General features: G+C 42.9%; 1 pseudogene; it reads left to right on the top strand.

Moving 5' to 3' along the window:
• Nucleotides 1-4,652: 4,652 nt before the first annotated feature.
• The window catches only part of LOC123398921, a 32,984-nt pseudogene continuing 21,886 nt past the window's right edge, over nt 4,653-15,750 (top strand).

Here is a 15,750-nt window from a genome sequence, read left to right as displayed (position 1 = left end):
GAACATAAACTCTTCCACCAAGTAATCCAACTAGCATCAACTACAAAGAGTAATCAACACTACTAGTAACCTTACAAGTACCAATCGGAGTCGTGAGACGGAGATTGGTTACAAGAGGTGAACTAGGGTTTGGAGAGGAGATGGTGCTGATGAAGATGTTGATGAAGATGCCTCCCCTCCGATGAGAGGAGTGTTGGTGATGACGATGGCGATGATTTCCCCCTCCGGGAGGGAAGTTTCCCTGGCAGGATCGTCCTGCCGGAGCTCTAGATTGGATCTGCTCAAGTTCCACCTCGTGGCAGCGGCGAAACCACGAAAAAGCTCCCGATTGATTTTTTTTTGGAACGAACCCCTTCATATAACAAAAGAGGGGGGCTAGTGGGCCGTCAGGGAGCCCACAAGCTTGCCAACCGCCACCAAGGGGGTGGTGGTGGCAGGGCTTGTGGCGCCCTGCTAGCCCCCTTCGGTACTTCTTTCGCCCAGTATTTTTTATATAATCCCAAAAAATTCCACGTAACTTTTTAGGGCATTTGGAGATGTGCAGAATAGTGGACAAAGATTTGCTCCTTTTCCAGTCCAGAATTCCAGCTGCCTGAATTCTACCACTTCAAATAAACCTTGCAAAATAAGAGAGAAAAGGCATAAATATGGTACCACAAAGTAATATAACAGCCCAAAAAGCAATAAATATCAACATGAAAGCATGATGCAAAATGGACGTATCACTCATCATCCAATCTTTTAGGAATATCCTGATGAGTTTCTCGTAATATTTTCAATTTGTGAAGCAACTAGATTTTATATTGCTTTTCTAGTTGATGAAAATTTACCACAGAAAGAAATTGACCATATAACCTCACTCCACCAAATTTTAGCTCATTTAATTCAGCCAGTTTCCCTTAATATTTTTCCCAATATTCTGTTCGGTAGAGAGCATTGTGAAGGAAGTACAATTTTTGTTATCTGAATTTTATGAAATTTTTACAATGTCTTAACGTGCCCAAATTATCATATTCCTCCAAATTTCACATCAATCCAATCATTTATGTGAGCCCAGTTTCAATTACCATTTTTTGTCCAGATAGGGACATAGTGAAAGAAGTGTCACTTTGGCATGTCCAAATGGTATAATTTTTCTACAGTGCCTTCATATGCCCAAATTAACATCATACACCAAATTTCAGCTCAATCCATTCATTCATTTGATCCCAGCTTCAACATCCATATTTCTGCACAGTGTGTTACGTTGCAAAGCAAGTGCCACCTAGGTTCATCCATTTGAGCTAAAATTTTGCCAAGAGAGTCTCCTTAGTAGATGATCATCCTCAGCCAAAATTTAGGCCCATCGTTTATATGCATTACCCGCACCGCTAATCAAACACTTGGCTGCTAATTCATGTTTGAGCTTAGTTCAGTCTCCTCGTGAGATTCTTCTGTTGTATTCTTCTTCCTGACACCTACCGAGGGATTGTCCAACCCACCAGACATGCCTATTCCACCCAGAACGCATGGCAACGCAACGGTCAGACGGTGACCATGCGATTGGCATGCAAGTTCACGCGCTCTGGAGTTGGGGCCCTCGACCACCATCCAAACCTCGACGTCAAGCCACCACACCATGTATTTATGATTAAATAGATACTTATGTACCTATAAATGATTTTTTGGAAAAATAAAGAGCAAACTATAATGCAGCTACAGTTCAAATTTAACCCGCTTCCAACTGAATCGACATAAATTTGTCTTTTTCACGAGAGGTGGATAAAAGCTTGTAACACCCAACCATTTTGTCAATTGTACATTAAATATGGCCTAGTATTTTAGAAAAGTTATTTGGTACAATTTTAGAACAAATATATGGTAGATCCATCACAAAACAAAATCATTTTGGGTACTCAGAAAATGGAAAATGTATTTTCCGTCCAAAGAAAATGAAAACTTACTTAGGCAACATTGTTGACATTCCAATACGCACCCTTATGCACAATAATACATCATTTGAACAAACTATCACATGAATGTGACCATAAGATTGATCATTTGGCTTGAAACCCATGAATCTCCACACAAGATAACCCATTTTTGAGAACTCTTTTTAAAAATAATTGTCGTATTACAAGGTTATTATTTTACCTGGTAACTTTGTCACATATAATGACACAATGCAAAGGTTTTCCAATTTTTTGATTTTTTTTCAATTTTTCATGCCCATTTCAAAATGCAGTCAAAAAGGCGGGTATGTCCATTCCTCGCTAGTGGTTGAATCTTGGAAAACTTTCGGTGTTTCTATGATGAAAAAGATACTTGTGTACCTAGAAATGATTTTTGGGAAAAAGAAAGAGCAAACTATAATGCAGCTGCATTTCAGATTTGACCCGCTTCCAACGGAATCGATGAAAATTTGTCTTTTTCATCAGAGGTGGATCAAAGATTTTGGCACCCAAACATTCGATCAATTGTACATTTAATATGGACTAGTATTTTAGAAAAATTATTTGGTACAATCCTCCAACAAATATATGGTAAGTCCTTCACAAAAAACTCATTTTGGGCACTCGAAAAATGGAAAATGATTTGTCTGTCCAAAAAAATGAAAAATTCCTGATGCAACATTGTTTACCATTCCAATATGCACCCATACACACAATATTATATCATTTGAACAAACTATGCCATAAATGTGGCCATAAGATTGATCATTTGGCTTGAAAGCCATGAATCTTCACACATGATAACTCATTTCGGAGAACACTTTTTAAAAATAATTGCCATATTACAAGTTTATTATTTTACCTGCTAACTTTGTCACATATAATGACACAATGTAAAGGTTTTTCATTTTTTTGATTTGTTTTTGAATTTTTCATGCCCATTTCAAAATGCGGTCAAAACGGCGGGCATGACCGTTCCTAACTAGTGGTTGAATCCTGGAAAACTTTTGGTGTTTCTCTGATTAGATAGATATGTTTGTACCTATAAATGATTTTTGGGAAAAATAAAGAGCAAACTATAATGCAGCTGCAGTTCAAATTTGACCCGCTTCCAACTGAATCAACTAAATATGGCATAGTATTTTAGAAAAATGATTTGGTTCAATTTGGCAACAAATATATGGTAGGTCCTTCACAAAAAATCTCATTTTGGCCACCTGAAAAATGGAAAATGAATTTTTCATACAAGGAAAATGAAAACTTCCTTAAGCAACATTGTTTGTCATTCCAATATGCACCCTTATGCACAATATTAGACCATTTGAACGAACTATGCCATGAATGCTACCATAACATTGATCTTTTGGCTTGAAAGCAATTGATCTTCACACATGATAGCTCATTTCTGAGAAAAAATTTTAAAAATAATTACCACATTACAAGTTTATTATTTTTCTTGGTAACTTGTTCACTTTTAATGGCACAATGCGAAGGTTTTCCAAAAAAAATTGAATTTTTCGTGCCCATTTCAAAATGCGGTCAAAACAACGGGCATGACCGTTCCTAGCTAGGGCTGAATATTGATGTTGATCTGATTAAATAGATATTTATGTACCTAGAAATTATTTTTGGAAAAAATCATGAGCAAACTATAAGGCAGCTGCGGTTCAAATTTAACCCGCTTCCCTAGTACTGTTTCAGAGAGTTCCGGATGTATCGCCACACTTCGTATCGTTGGGATTACGAGGATCTGTGATAGATGAAGTTCCGAGATTCTGGTTATGTGTTGACGAATGTGATACACTGGACGCGTTAGTATAGGAGTTGTGTGACATATTACTCCTTGTATCCGTGGACCAGATTGCATGACCAGATATTTCGGGAATTCATAGGTGGGATATCAGGTAGTGACTTATAGGGCAATCTTCCTACAGATGCATGATGTGAGGTTGGGACTTGACATTCAGTGGGTCCGTTTGTTCACGGTCGTCTTACATTTGTTCTCATTGCCTTGCACAGGATGGCTACTCTAATCTCGAACCCGTGTAGATTTCTACGAGTCCTTGTAGATTTCTCATTCGTCTTATGAGTCCTTGTAGATTTCTACGACTCGGGGATGCTTCGTATGTCGTGCGCACTGCCTTGCACAGGATGGCTACTCTAATCTCGAACCCGTGCGATCATATCCACGAACATATCGGATGGAATCTCTGTCATGCGTTTGTTACGAGCAGTTCTAGCTCATACTTGGTTTGCGAGTGGTCTTTAATCAGATGTTGTCGGTAGTCACTTTGAGGAAGAATTCTTACTAATTATTGTTCGAATGCGATTGCTAAATATTCTTGTTCATATACTTCTGCCTATTGATTCAGCTTTACCTTGAATGTTATTCTCTTGCCTAATGTGTTGTCCGTCTTCAGGATGGCTCCACCAACACGCAAGAATCCGGGTCACGAGGGTGCTGATGCTCCGCCACCCCCCCCTCCGCCTCCTCCGCCGCCACCACCTCCTCCTGCAGAGCCATGGCAAGCGGTGATGACTGCAACAAATGCTAACACCCAGATGTTAATTCAGCTATTGCAAAAGAGGAACAATCAGCACCAGGGCAATTTCAACCATGGTGGTCATGAGTCTGCTTCTTTGAATCAATTCCTGGCGAATGAGTCGAAGTCCTTCACATCTTGTGACCAGCCATTCGACACTAAGGACTGGATTCGGGACATGATTAATCACTTTGAGTGCGTCAATGTCCGTCCAGAGGACTTCGTAAAGTTTGCAACGTTTCAGCTCAAGGGTCGGGCAGTAGTATGGTGGCATCAGTTGAAAGACTCCACGGGAGGCAGAATGATCAGCTGGGACGATTTCTGCAAAGATTTCAGGTCTCATTATATCTCGTCTAGCTTTGTGGAAGAGATGCGTGAGAACTTCATACACTTGAAGCAAGGAGGATCCTCTGTGTACAAGTACAACGTCGAGTTCCATGAGTTGGCTCGATATGCTTTGCAGGACATTCCAGATCAGAAGAGCAAGATCTATAAGTTCAGAGGTGGTTTGAGAGAGGACTTGCAGCTGGCCCTTGCCTTGCATGATCCCGATGAGTTTGATAAGTTCTATAACTTTGCTCTTAGGGCTGAGGCAGCTTTGCTCAAGGTGGAGAATTTTAGGAAGCGTTTCAGGGATTCCAGCTCATCGCCCTCAACTCAGGTGGTCCAGAAGCAGCAGAAATATTGGGTGTCTCCTCCTCCTCGGCAGACTCGGCAGTTCAAGCCGTCAGGTGGTCGTGGTTCTTCCCACCCACCCAACCAAGCCTTCCAGCAGAGGTTTCAGCAGCAGAAGCAAGGGAATTCTCAGCTGCAATTCCGTCCGCTGTCAGATGTTACTTGTCACAAGTGTGGGGAGAAGGGTCACTACTCCAACAAGTGCACCACTCAGCAGCGTCTTCCGCCCCCTCCTCCAAGGAAGCCTCCAGGCAATGTTATGGTGAAGTTCTATCCCAGGTCTGCGAGAGTCAATATGGTGAATGCAGCTGAAGTAGAGAACTCCACAGACGTGATAATGGGTAATCTCCTAGTTAATGATTTTCCTGAAAAAGTTTTGTTTGATTCTGGTGTTTCTCATTCATTCATGTCTAGACCATTTGCATGGAAGCATGATTTCTTTTCTAAGACTTTGGACAAACCTTTCCGTGTGGTTTCCCCGGGTATGTTGATGAGTTCAAATGTGATCATTTCGGATGTCTCTGTCAACATGGGTGATTATGCCTTTCTGGCTTCTCCTATTGTCCTTGGCAACTCTGATATTGACTTGATCCTTGAAATGGATTGGTTGGCTATGAACAAGGCGTCTATTGATTGTGAAGCTAAAGAAGTGAAGCTAACTCATTCTTGGGAGGACGTGATTATCTTCGCGGCCCGCGATGGCACGGTCCGTCTGTTTTCCTTGAATGAGAAGGGTGAGATCTCTCCAATTTCTCAAGTCCCAGTGGTCTACGAGTATGAAGATGCCTTTCCGGAAGAACTGTTGGGAATGCCTCCGCACCGGGCAGTTGAGTTCATAATTGAGTTTGAACCGGGTACTGAACCAGTGTGCAAGCGGCCGTACAAACTGGGTCCAGAAGAGCTGAAGAGCTGAAGAAACAACTTGATGAGCAAGAGCATCTGGGTCTGATCAGACCAAGCTCATCTCCTTGGGGTTGTGGAGTTCTTTTCGTCAAGAAGAAGGATGGCACGGACTGACTCTGTGTCGATTACCGTCCATTGAATAAGAAGACAATCAAAAATAAGTATCCACTTCCCAACATCAATGAGTTGTTTGAGCAATTGAAAGGGGCTAAGATCTTCTTGAAGCTTGATCTCGGGATGGGTTATCATCAGATTCGCATTCGCGAAGAGGACATTCCCAAGACTGCTTTCAGGACAAGCTTTGGCTCGTATGAGTACACGGTGATGTCTTTCGGTCTGGCCAATGCTCCACCGACCTTCTGTCGGATGATGAATTATATCTTCTCCCCATTCAAGAATGAATTTGTCTTGTTGTATCTTGATGACTTTCTTGTCTTTTCAAACTGAGGAAGAGCATGAAGAACATCTCAAGCTTGTGCTTGATAAGCTAAGAGAGCATAAGTTCTATGCTAAGTTTTCCAAATGTGAGTTCTGGTTGAAGGAAGTTGTGTACCTTGGGCACATCATCTCTGCCGAGGGCATCAAAGTTGATCCATCAAAGGTGCAGGCCATTGTTGAGTGGGAACCTCCGCAGAATGTGAAGCAGCTTCGAAGCTTTCTCGGGCTTGCAAGCTATTGCAGAACATTCGTTGAGAATTTCTCCAAGATTGCTAAGCCTCTTTCAAGTCTTCTTCAGAAGGGTGTGAAGTATGTCTGGTCTCCAGAGTGTCAGTTGGCCTTCGACACACTCAAAGAGAAGCTCACTTCTACTCAAGTCTTGATTCCTCCTGATGATTCCAAACCTTATCAAGTGTTCTGCGATGCCTCTCTTCAAGGTCTTGGTGCAGTTCTGATGCAAGAGAAGAAAGTGGTAGCTTATACCTCAAGGCAATTGAAGCCAAGTGAAAAGAATCACCCCACTCATGATCTTGAGTTGGCGGCAGTGATATATGCTTTGATGACTTGGAGACATCTCTTTTTGGGCAGACGAGTTGAGGTCTAGACCGATCACAAGAGTCTCAAATACATCTTCACCCAGCCTAACCTCAATCTTCGGCAAACTAGTTAGGTGTAAATGCTCCAAGATTACAATCCGAGCATTGACTACACTCCAGGCAAAGCTAATGTCACTGCAGATGCTTTGAGCAGAAAGGCTTACTGCAACAGTCTCATTCTGAAGCCTCTCCAGCCTGATCTTTGGGATTCTTTCACGAAGCTCAACCTTCAGTTAGTACCTCAGGGATTTCTTGCTAATCTCCAGATTTCTCATACCTTGGAAAACCAAGTCCGGCAAGCTCAACTTCTTGATGCTATGGTGAAGGAAGTTAAGATTGTCTTGGCAAAGAGCATTCCCAAATATAACTGCTTCAGTGTTGATGACAGAGATTCCTTGTTCTTCGAGGATCGCCTTGTCATTCCGAAAGGGGATCTCAGGAAGGTTATCATGAAGAAGCTCATAATTCTCTTCTCTTGATACATGCAGGAAGTTCCAAAATGTATCCGGATCTGAAACATACATTGTGGTGGACTCGCATGAAGCGTGAAATTGCTTAGTTCATAAATGAATGTGATGTCTGTCGCAGAGTGAAAGCAGAGCATCAACGTCCAGCAGGTCTCTTGCATCCCTTGCCCATTCCCGAGTGTAAATTCGATCATGCTGAGATGGATTTCTTCACTGGGTTTACGAAGTTTAAGAAAGGTAACGATGCCATCTTCGTCATCATCGACAAGTTGAGCAAGGTCGCTCATTTCCTTCCAGTCAAGGAGTCTATCTCAGCAGCTCAGCTTGCAGAGCTGTATACGTGAAGGATAGTCTCATTGCATGGTGTTCCAATGCTGATATCTTCAGATTGCAAAAGCATATTTACTTGCAAGTTTTGGGATTCATTTTAGTCTGCGATGTGTACTAAGATTCAATTCAGTAGAGCCATCCATCCTGAGACTAGTGGGCAAGTTGGGAGAGTCAATTAGGTCATCGAGGATATGCTAAGAGCCTGTGTGATTTCCTTTGGCATGAAGTGGGAATACTGCCTACCTTTTGCTGAGTTCTCATACAACAACAGCTATCAGGCTAGCTCAGGCAAGGCTTCATTCAAGACTCTTTATGACAGGAAGTGCCGTACCCCGCTCAATTGGTCAGAAACTGGTGAGCGTCAGATTCTTAGGGATGACATGATTGATGAAGCATAAGAAATGTGTCGTGTCATTCGAGATAATCTCAAAGCAGCGCAGTCCCGTCAGAAGATCTACTACGACAGCAAGCATCGTGACATGACTTTTCACCTCGATGATTTCATCTATCTCAAAGTGTCTCCCATGAAGGGCACTCAGCGCTTGGGCATCAAAGGAAAGCTTGCTCCTCGTTTTGTTGGGCCTTTCAGAATTGTTGGCAAGAGAGGCGACCTTGCGTATCAGTTAGATCTCCCTTCCAACTTCTCAAATGTGCATGACGTGTTTCATGTCTCTCAGCTCCGGAGATGCTTCAAGACTCCTGAGCGCACAGTTGATCTTCAGGATATCGACCTCCAACCCGACATGTCATACCGTGAGCATCCAGTTGCAGTTCTTGAAGTGACTGAGCGCAAGACCGACAATAAGTCAATCAAGTTTCTCAAAGTGCAATGGTCACATCATTCTGACAAAGAGGCCACTTGGGAGCACGAGGATCGCCTCCGTTCCGAATTTCCAGAGTTCTTCCAGTCCTAGATCTCGGGTCGAGATCCTCTTGTAGTGTGGGAGAGTTGTAACAGCCCAGATGTTTTCTTTCCTTATTTGTAACCCTCCCTTTCCAATTGTGGGGACCTTGTTGAACCCATGTATGGAAGTTATGAGGAGGTTATCATTTCAAGTGTTGTCATTTCATGTGCATCTCATGCATCATATCATCTCCATCTTGTGTTTGTCTTCTTCTTGTCTACCTTGTTGTGGTGAACTCATGTGGATTGTGTGGTGTTGTGGAGTGTGGTGTGGGTGCAACAATGACCTCAACATCAAGTTGCACCATAGCCCAAACCCCCCCCCCTCTTTTATATTTTCCTTGAGGTATAATCAAGTTGTTGTTTTGGGGTTTTAAAAATGCTCATCTTCTTTGCAAATTCTTTCAAATATTTGTGGATGTCAAACATCGCTGATTTGCAACTCTTTTTCACTTTGTTCCATTTGAAAACAGGGTCTGGTTATAACAAAAATCAATTAATTTGCTTTGCAACAAAAGACCTTCCAACGGCGCCAGAAATAGGAGTGTTGCTTGATACTCCTCAGCAACGGCACCAGGAATCCTTCTGCTATGGCTACGCCTTAAGGGACTTCCTAGGCAAATATGCAAAGGATTTCCCCCGTGGCCTTGGAGCCTTGCGTTGGTGTTCCCTGGAAGCGAAAAGGGTGATGTAGCACAGCGATGGTAAGTATTTCCCTCAGTTTGAGAACCAATGTATCGATCCAGTGAAGGAGTATCACAAGTGCCTGCACAAACACAAAAAGCTTGCTCGCAACGCTATGAAGGGGTTGTCAATCCCTTATAGATTGTTCGCCAAGTGAGAACTGAAAGCAACAAAGTAACAAAGCAAAGTAAAAAACGAAAGTGGAAACGATAGATGTGAATTGACCCGGGGGTCGTAGTGTTTACTAGTGGCTTCTCTCATGAAAGCAAGTAGACGGTGGGTGAACAAATTACTGTCGAGCAATTAATAGAACCGCGCAAAGTCATGACGTCATCTATGGCAATGATTATATCTATAGGCATCACATCCAAAACAAGTAGACCGATACTTTCTGCATCTACTACTATTACTCCACACGTCGACCGCTATCCAGCATGCATCTAGTGTATTAAGTCCAAAAGAACAGAGTAACGCCTTAAGCAATATGACATGATGTAGATGGACAATCTCATATCTACGACAGAGCCCACCTTGTTACCCTTGATGGCAACTACACAATGTGTGCCTTGATGCCCCTACTATCACTCGGAAAGGTCACCACATGGTAAGAACCCAAAACCAAGGACTTCTCCCATTGCAAGAATCATAGATCTAGTTGGCCAGAAAAAACCCAAGACTCGGAGAGACTTACAAGGATATCAAATCATGCATATAAGAAATCAGCAAAGACTCAATTATATATCATAGATAATCTGATCACAAATCCGCAATTCATCGGATCTCGACAAACACACCGCCAAAGAAGATTACATCGGATAGATCTCCATGAAGATCATGGAGAACTTTGTATTGAAGATCCAAGAGAGAGAAGAAGCCATATAGCTACTAACTACGGACCCGTAGGTCTAACGTGAACTACTCACGAGTCATTGGAGGGGCGATGATGATGATGAAGAAGCCCTCCAACTCCAAGGTCCCCTCCGGCAGGGGGCTGGGAAGGGTCTCCAGATGAGATCTCGCCGAAACGGAATCTTGCGGCGGCGGAAAAGTATTTTCGTGGATCCCTTGATTTTTTTCTGTTTTTTAGGGAATATATAGGCGCAAGATCTAGGTCAGGGGGGCGCCAGGGAGGCCACAAACCTACCCACCACTGCCCCCCTGGTGGCGGAGTGGGGGCTTGTGGGCTCCCTGTAGCCCTCCTGGCTTGGCCCACAAGCCCCCTGATCTTCTTCCGTTCGGGAAAAAATCATTTCGGGGATTTTATTCCGTTTGGATTCTGTCCCAAAATCAGATCTGAAAAGAGCCAAAAACACAGAAAAAACATGAACTGGCACTTGGTACTGAATTAATAAGTTAGTCCCAAAAAAGATATAAAAGGTACATAAAACATCCAAAGATGACAAGATAACAGCATGAAACCATCGAAAATTATAGGTACATTCGAGACGTATCAAGCGTCCCCTCCCCCTCTTCCTTCTCTCGTGTGTCATACGACGCCTCAACTTGTTTCGTAGTTTCCGGTTGATCCGATACTCCGTTCACGAGGTTCTTCCTATGTTTTTGCATCGTTTTCTCGTGATGCACATGTTCATGCATGTCAAGATAACTTAATATGAGGTTCTGTCCAGAATTTAATTAACTCAACTAATGCATATGAAAGTGACTAGAATAGTGATGCATGCTTCCTTCTTCACACATGCTTCATATTGCTTGTTGCACTATGTGTTGCTGGTGTTTATTTGTTGTTATCTTATCTTGGGTAGCATCGGGAACGGAGAACGAGCACGTGGATTCTGGAGAGTTCGTGCAGGAAGAACAAGAGCAGTTCCAGGTTGAAGAAATCGCAGGCAAGATGACCGTGACCTTGACACCTTTTCTAGCTTTGTTATGCTTAGAATCACGTTTCCATCGTTACATGCTCGCTGCCTACCACATGACATAAATGCCACCTATCTTTGCCATGAACCCCAAACACTTCCCTGTCCTAGCAAATATTGTTTGGCTAAGTAGGCTTGCTCAACCTCTTATGGATAGCTTTGCTAGTTGTAGGTGTCAGCTGGTCCATGTGATAACATGGGCATTTTGATATCATTATGTTTAACTGCTATTTAATTAATGCACCTATATACTTGGTAAATAACGGAAGGCCTGGCCTTTTGCCGGTGATTTGTTCCGTTGTTGCCGCCTTAGTTTCAGCTACCGGTGTTTGATTCCATAACTGAGCGCTCCTAACACGTTCAGGGTTGTTATGGGGACCCCCTTGATAAATCGTGTAGTGTTAAGACTTGTCTGGCAGGACCCAACTTTCGTTTTAATCTCCTAAAACCTTAATAATTAAGTGCATAGGGAATAGCTACCCTGAGGAATTAATCAACAACCCGGGCCAGTGCTCCTCATGAGTGTTGGTCCAAACCAGAGCACTGCGCGGGGCCAACCCAGGGCAACTTGGGTGATCTCTATCAGGCACCGTGCGCGTAGCTCATCCGACGTGTCCTGAGACCGAGATACACGTCTCTTATCGGGGTCGTCGACACGTCGGTCGGTCTTGCTGGATTTGCCTTACCTTAGCGATATATCTTGCACATTGAAATTCCGGTGAAACTTTGGGTCTCCTCAAAGTTGAGGTTTTCCTCCCAGGAATCCGACGAGATCACGAGATTCGTGATAGAGGATTACTATGCGGCATGTGGTAATTTTTAATGGACTAGTTGGAGCACCCCTGCAGGGTTTAATATTTTGGAAAGCCGTGCCCGTGGTTATGTGGCAAACATGGATATTTTGTTAACATCCGGTTCTAGACAACTTAAAGTAATTCTAATAAAATTGCCAACTGAGTGCGTAACCGTGACTATCTCTTTTAGAGATCCTTCTCTGATTGAGAACACGGTGGGGTTATGACTGACATAAGTAGGTGTTCAGGATCACTTAGTGATCAATCTAGTGTTCGACCGACTTGCGTAGACCACCATATGTTTACTCTGATCATCGTAAGGTAGTTGCAGCAAACCCATACACTTAACCTTCCTCACCCATTAACTCGGCTAGATTCAATACCAAGGTCATTTGATTGTTGAGTCCTCGTGGCTCACGGTTTACTACAAACACCCATAGGTACAGGTCCGCGTGATGCAGGAGATCCTGATGACAGCCAGCTAAAGTGGGAGTTCGATGAGGACTCTGGCAGACTGTACGTGACTTCTCCGGAGGACTAGAGGCCGTGGTCGTGATCGTGGGGCCAGCATGCGGGATTTCATAGCTTTACATGTTTTCGTGTTGTCCGTAGCTGGACTAAACTATGCTCTAAATAATGTGTGTACGTATGCTATATGCTATATTTTTATCAGATGGCAAGTGTATGCCCTACTTGTCACTCTTTCAGTTATGTCATGTTATCATTATCCCGCTTGCAAAATGTTTAGATGCGCCCCTTCCCCTTTTGAGGCCTCGTCCCCAAATAAGGAAAGGGTCGCATCTTAGTCGTTACAACACCCTTAGCTTTTGACCTTCTGTTTGTGGTCGTAAAAAGGTCGTAAATGGAAACCAACGACCATTCAGTGACAAATATTGAAGGTCGTAAGTTAGCATATTTCTTGTAGTGATTCTGATTCTTGAAATAGACATACTAGAAACTTGGTCACTATGTTTTGGTGGCACCGGTATGATAGTTGGTGGTACCGAGAGATTAGGGTTTGGCAAAGGATCTGTGGCTCGGAAAATCGGTAGGGACGAAATAGAATTCTTCGTGGCACCGATTTTTGATGTGATGGCTTTGGACACAGATATTTGTGGGAAAATTACTGAATATATTTGGTGGCTATCTCTAAGAACTTTGGCAACCAATTCACCATAGACACCTCACCCCCTTTTAATAGTATTGCCTTTCCTATGAATTAAAAAGTGATTTCTCACAAATATAAAATGTAGAGTCTTGTAGCTTGAAGCTTGGCCAATCCTATTCCTTTCCTTGCATCAAGGTGTTTGTACTCACAATCCTTCAGCCAATACTCTGTGTAGACTATACTTGAAATATACTAGGTAAGAGTGTTAGTCCAAGACACAATGTATGTTGTCATGAATTATCAAAACCACCAAGGGAGCATATGTGATTTAACATGCCACCAGAACCTTGCTTTGAGGTCTTAGTACATCTTGGTACCTCCACAATGGATGGAATACGGTGTGTCATGGGATTCTTGCAAGATCAAGTTCTTGAGCTCAACTTTGTTGGTTATGCATGCGATTCCCAAACCACGTGACTCCTTTTCCATCCACTATGAATCATGGGGCCTTGCCTTTCTTTATCTTCTTCTTGATGCCTTCTATGCTCTCATGTCCCTTCAGAGCTTCCTTGATGTCATCCATTAGTGTAGGCTTTGCTTCAAGGTTGTCCAAAACTCCTGGTGCAACTAGTTCCAATTCGAAGCTTTCAAGTTCTTAATACAAGGCAGGTAGCCTTTCCTTAATCATAGCATTCAAGTAACAAGGCTTTCTGCTCAAGGCATCAGCTACCCCATTGGCCTTCCCACGGTGGTATTGAACACTGAGGTCGTAGTCTCTGATCAAGTCCAACCATCTCTATTACCTCATGTTCAATTCCTTTTGAGTGAAGATATACATCAAACTCTTGTGTTCTGTGTATATCTCACATCGCTTTCCTAGAAGATAATGTCTACATGTCTTCAAGGCATGAACCACAGCTGGCAACTCAAGATCATGAGCGGCCTAGTTCTCCTCATGACGACGTGGCTGTCTGGATAGATATGTTATGACTCTTCCTTCTTGCATCAGAACACCTCCAAGTCTGGTCCTTGATGCATCACAATATATCACAAAATCCTTGTGAATATCGGGAGTGGCCAAAACTGGGACCATTGTCAATCTCTTCTTGAGATCTTGGAATCTTTCTCGCACTTCTATGTTCATTCAAACTTCTTGTCCTTCTTCAAGAGCTGAGTCATAGGTCCAGCAATGCTTGAGAATTCTTCAACAAACTTGCGGTAATATATCGTGAGTCCGAGGAATCTTCTCACTTCCTTCACATTGCTTGGGGATTGTCATTCGGTCACGGCTTCAATCTTGACAGGATCCACTCACAATCCTTCTACCGTCAACACATGACCCAAGAATCCAACTTTATGCAGCCAGAATTCACACTTACTAAATTTGGCATAAAGTTGGTGATATGGAAGCTTATCCATGACCATCCTCAAGTGTTGCTCATGTTCTTCTTCAGACTTGCAGAACACGAGTATGTCATCGATGAAGACAATGAAAAACTTGTCCAAATACTCCATGAAGACTTTATTCAAGAGGTACTTGAGTTAGGCTGGGACATTGGTTAACCCAAATGACACGACTGTGTCCTCGTACATGCCATACGTGGTCACAAATTCCGTCTTCAAAATATCTTGGGGTCTGATATTCAACTGGTAGTACCCAGACCTGAGGTCGATCTTGGAGAACACGTTGGCACCATTCAGTTGATCAAAGATGTATTAAATCTTGGGGAGTGGTTACTTGTTCATTATTTTGACTTCATTGAGAGAACGGTAATAGACACAGAGTCGGATAGTTCTGTCCCTCTATGACATAAATAGAATAGGTGATCCCCAAGGAGAGGCACTAGGGCGAATAAACCATTTTCTGAGATGCTCAACTAGTTTCTTCTTTAGTTCAGCCGACTCTTCACATCCCATTCTACAGGGCTTCTTATAGATGGGTCATGCTCCACGCATTAGCTCAATAATGAACTCAATGTCATGTTCACTCGGCATTCTGGCAGATCATCACGAAAGACATATGTGTATTCACGTACCACTCGCACTTGATCCAACTCAATTCCGGACAAACAATTGACCTAAGGGGCTTGAGCGAAGGCAGGGTTGGGAGCATACTTGACTTCAACTCCTTGGGTATTAGTCATGGTAATAGTTCACTTGGTGTAGTCTAGCAAGACTTGATGCTTGGTTAACCAATTCATGCTAAGGATGACGTCCAAGCCTCATGAATCAAAAACTATGAGGTCTGCTTGGAAGACTACCCTGTTGATGTCAATCCCAACTCCCTTACATCCTATCGTGGTCCTTAATACTGCAGCCGGGGTTTGTACCAACATATGACTTTCTAGAGGTGTAAGTTCATACCAATCTCTCATGCAAACTTTTGTGTAATAAAAAGAATGTGAAGCACCATAATCAAACAAAATTGTTGATGGGGTTGAGTTGACAAGGAACGTACCAAGTATAACATCCAGGTCTTCCTGGCCTTCCTCAGCGGTGA

This window comes from Hordeum vulgare, chromosome 1H (assembly GCF_904849725.1).
Source record: "Hordeum vulgare subsp. vulgare chromosome 1H, MorexV3_pseudomolecules_assembly, whole genome shotgun sequence".
Lineage (NCBI taxonomy): Eukaryota > Viridiplantae > Streptophyta > Magnoliopsida > Poales > Poaceae > Hordeum > Hordeum vulgare.
This window is presented reverse-complemented; position numbering and strand designations above follow the sequence as displayed.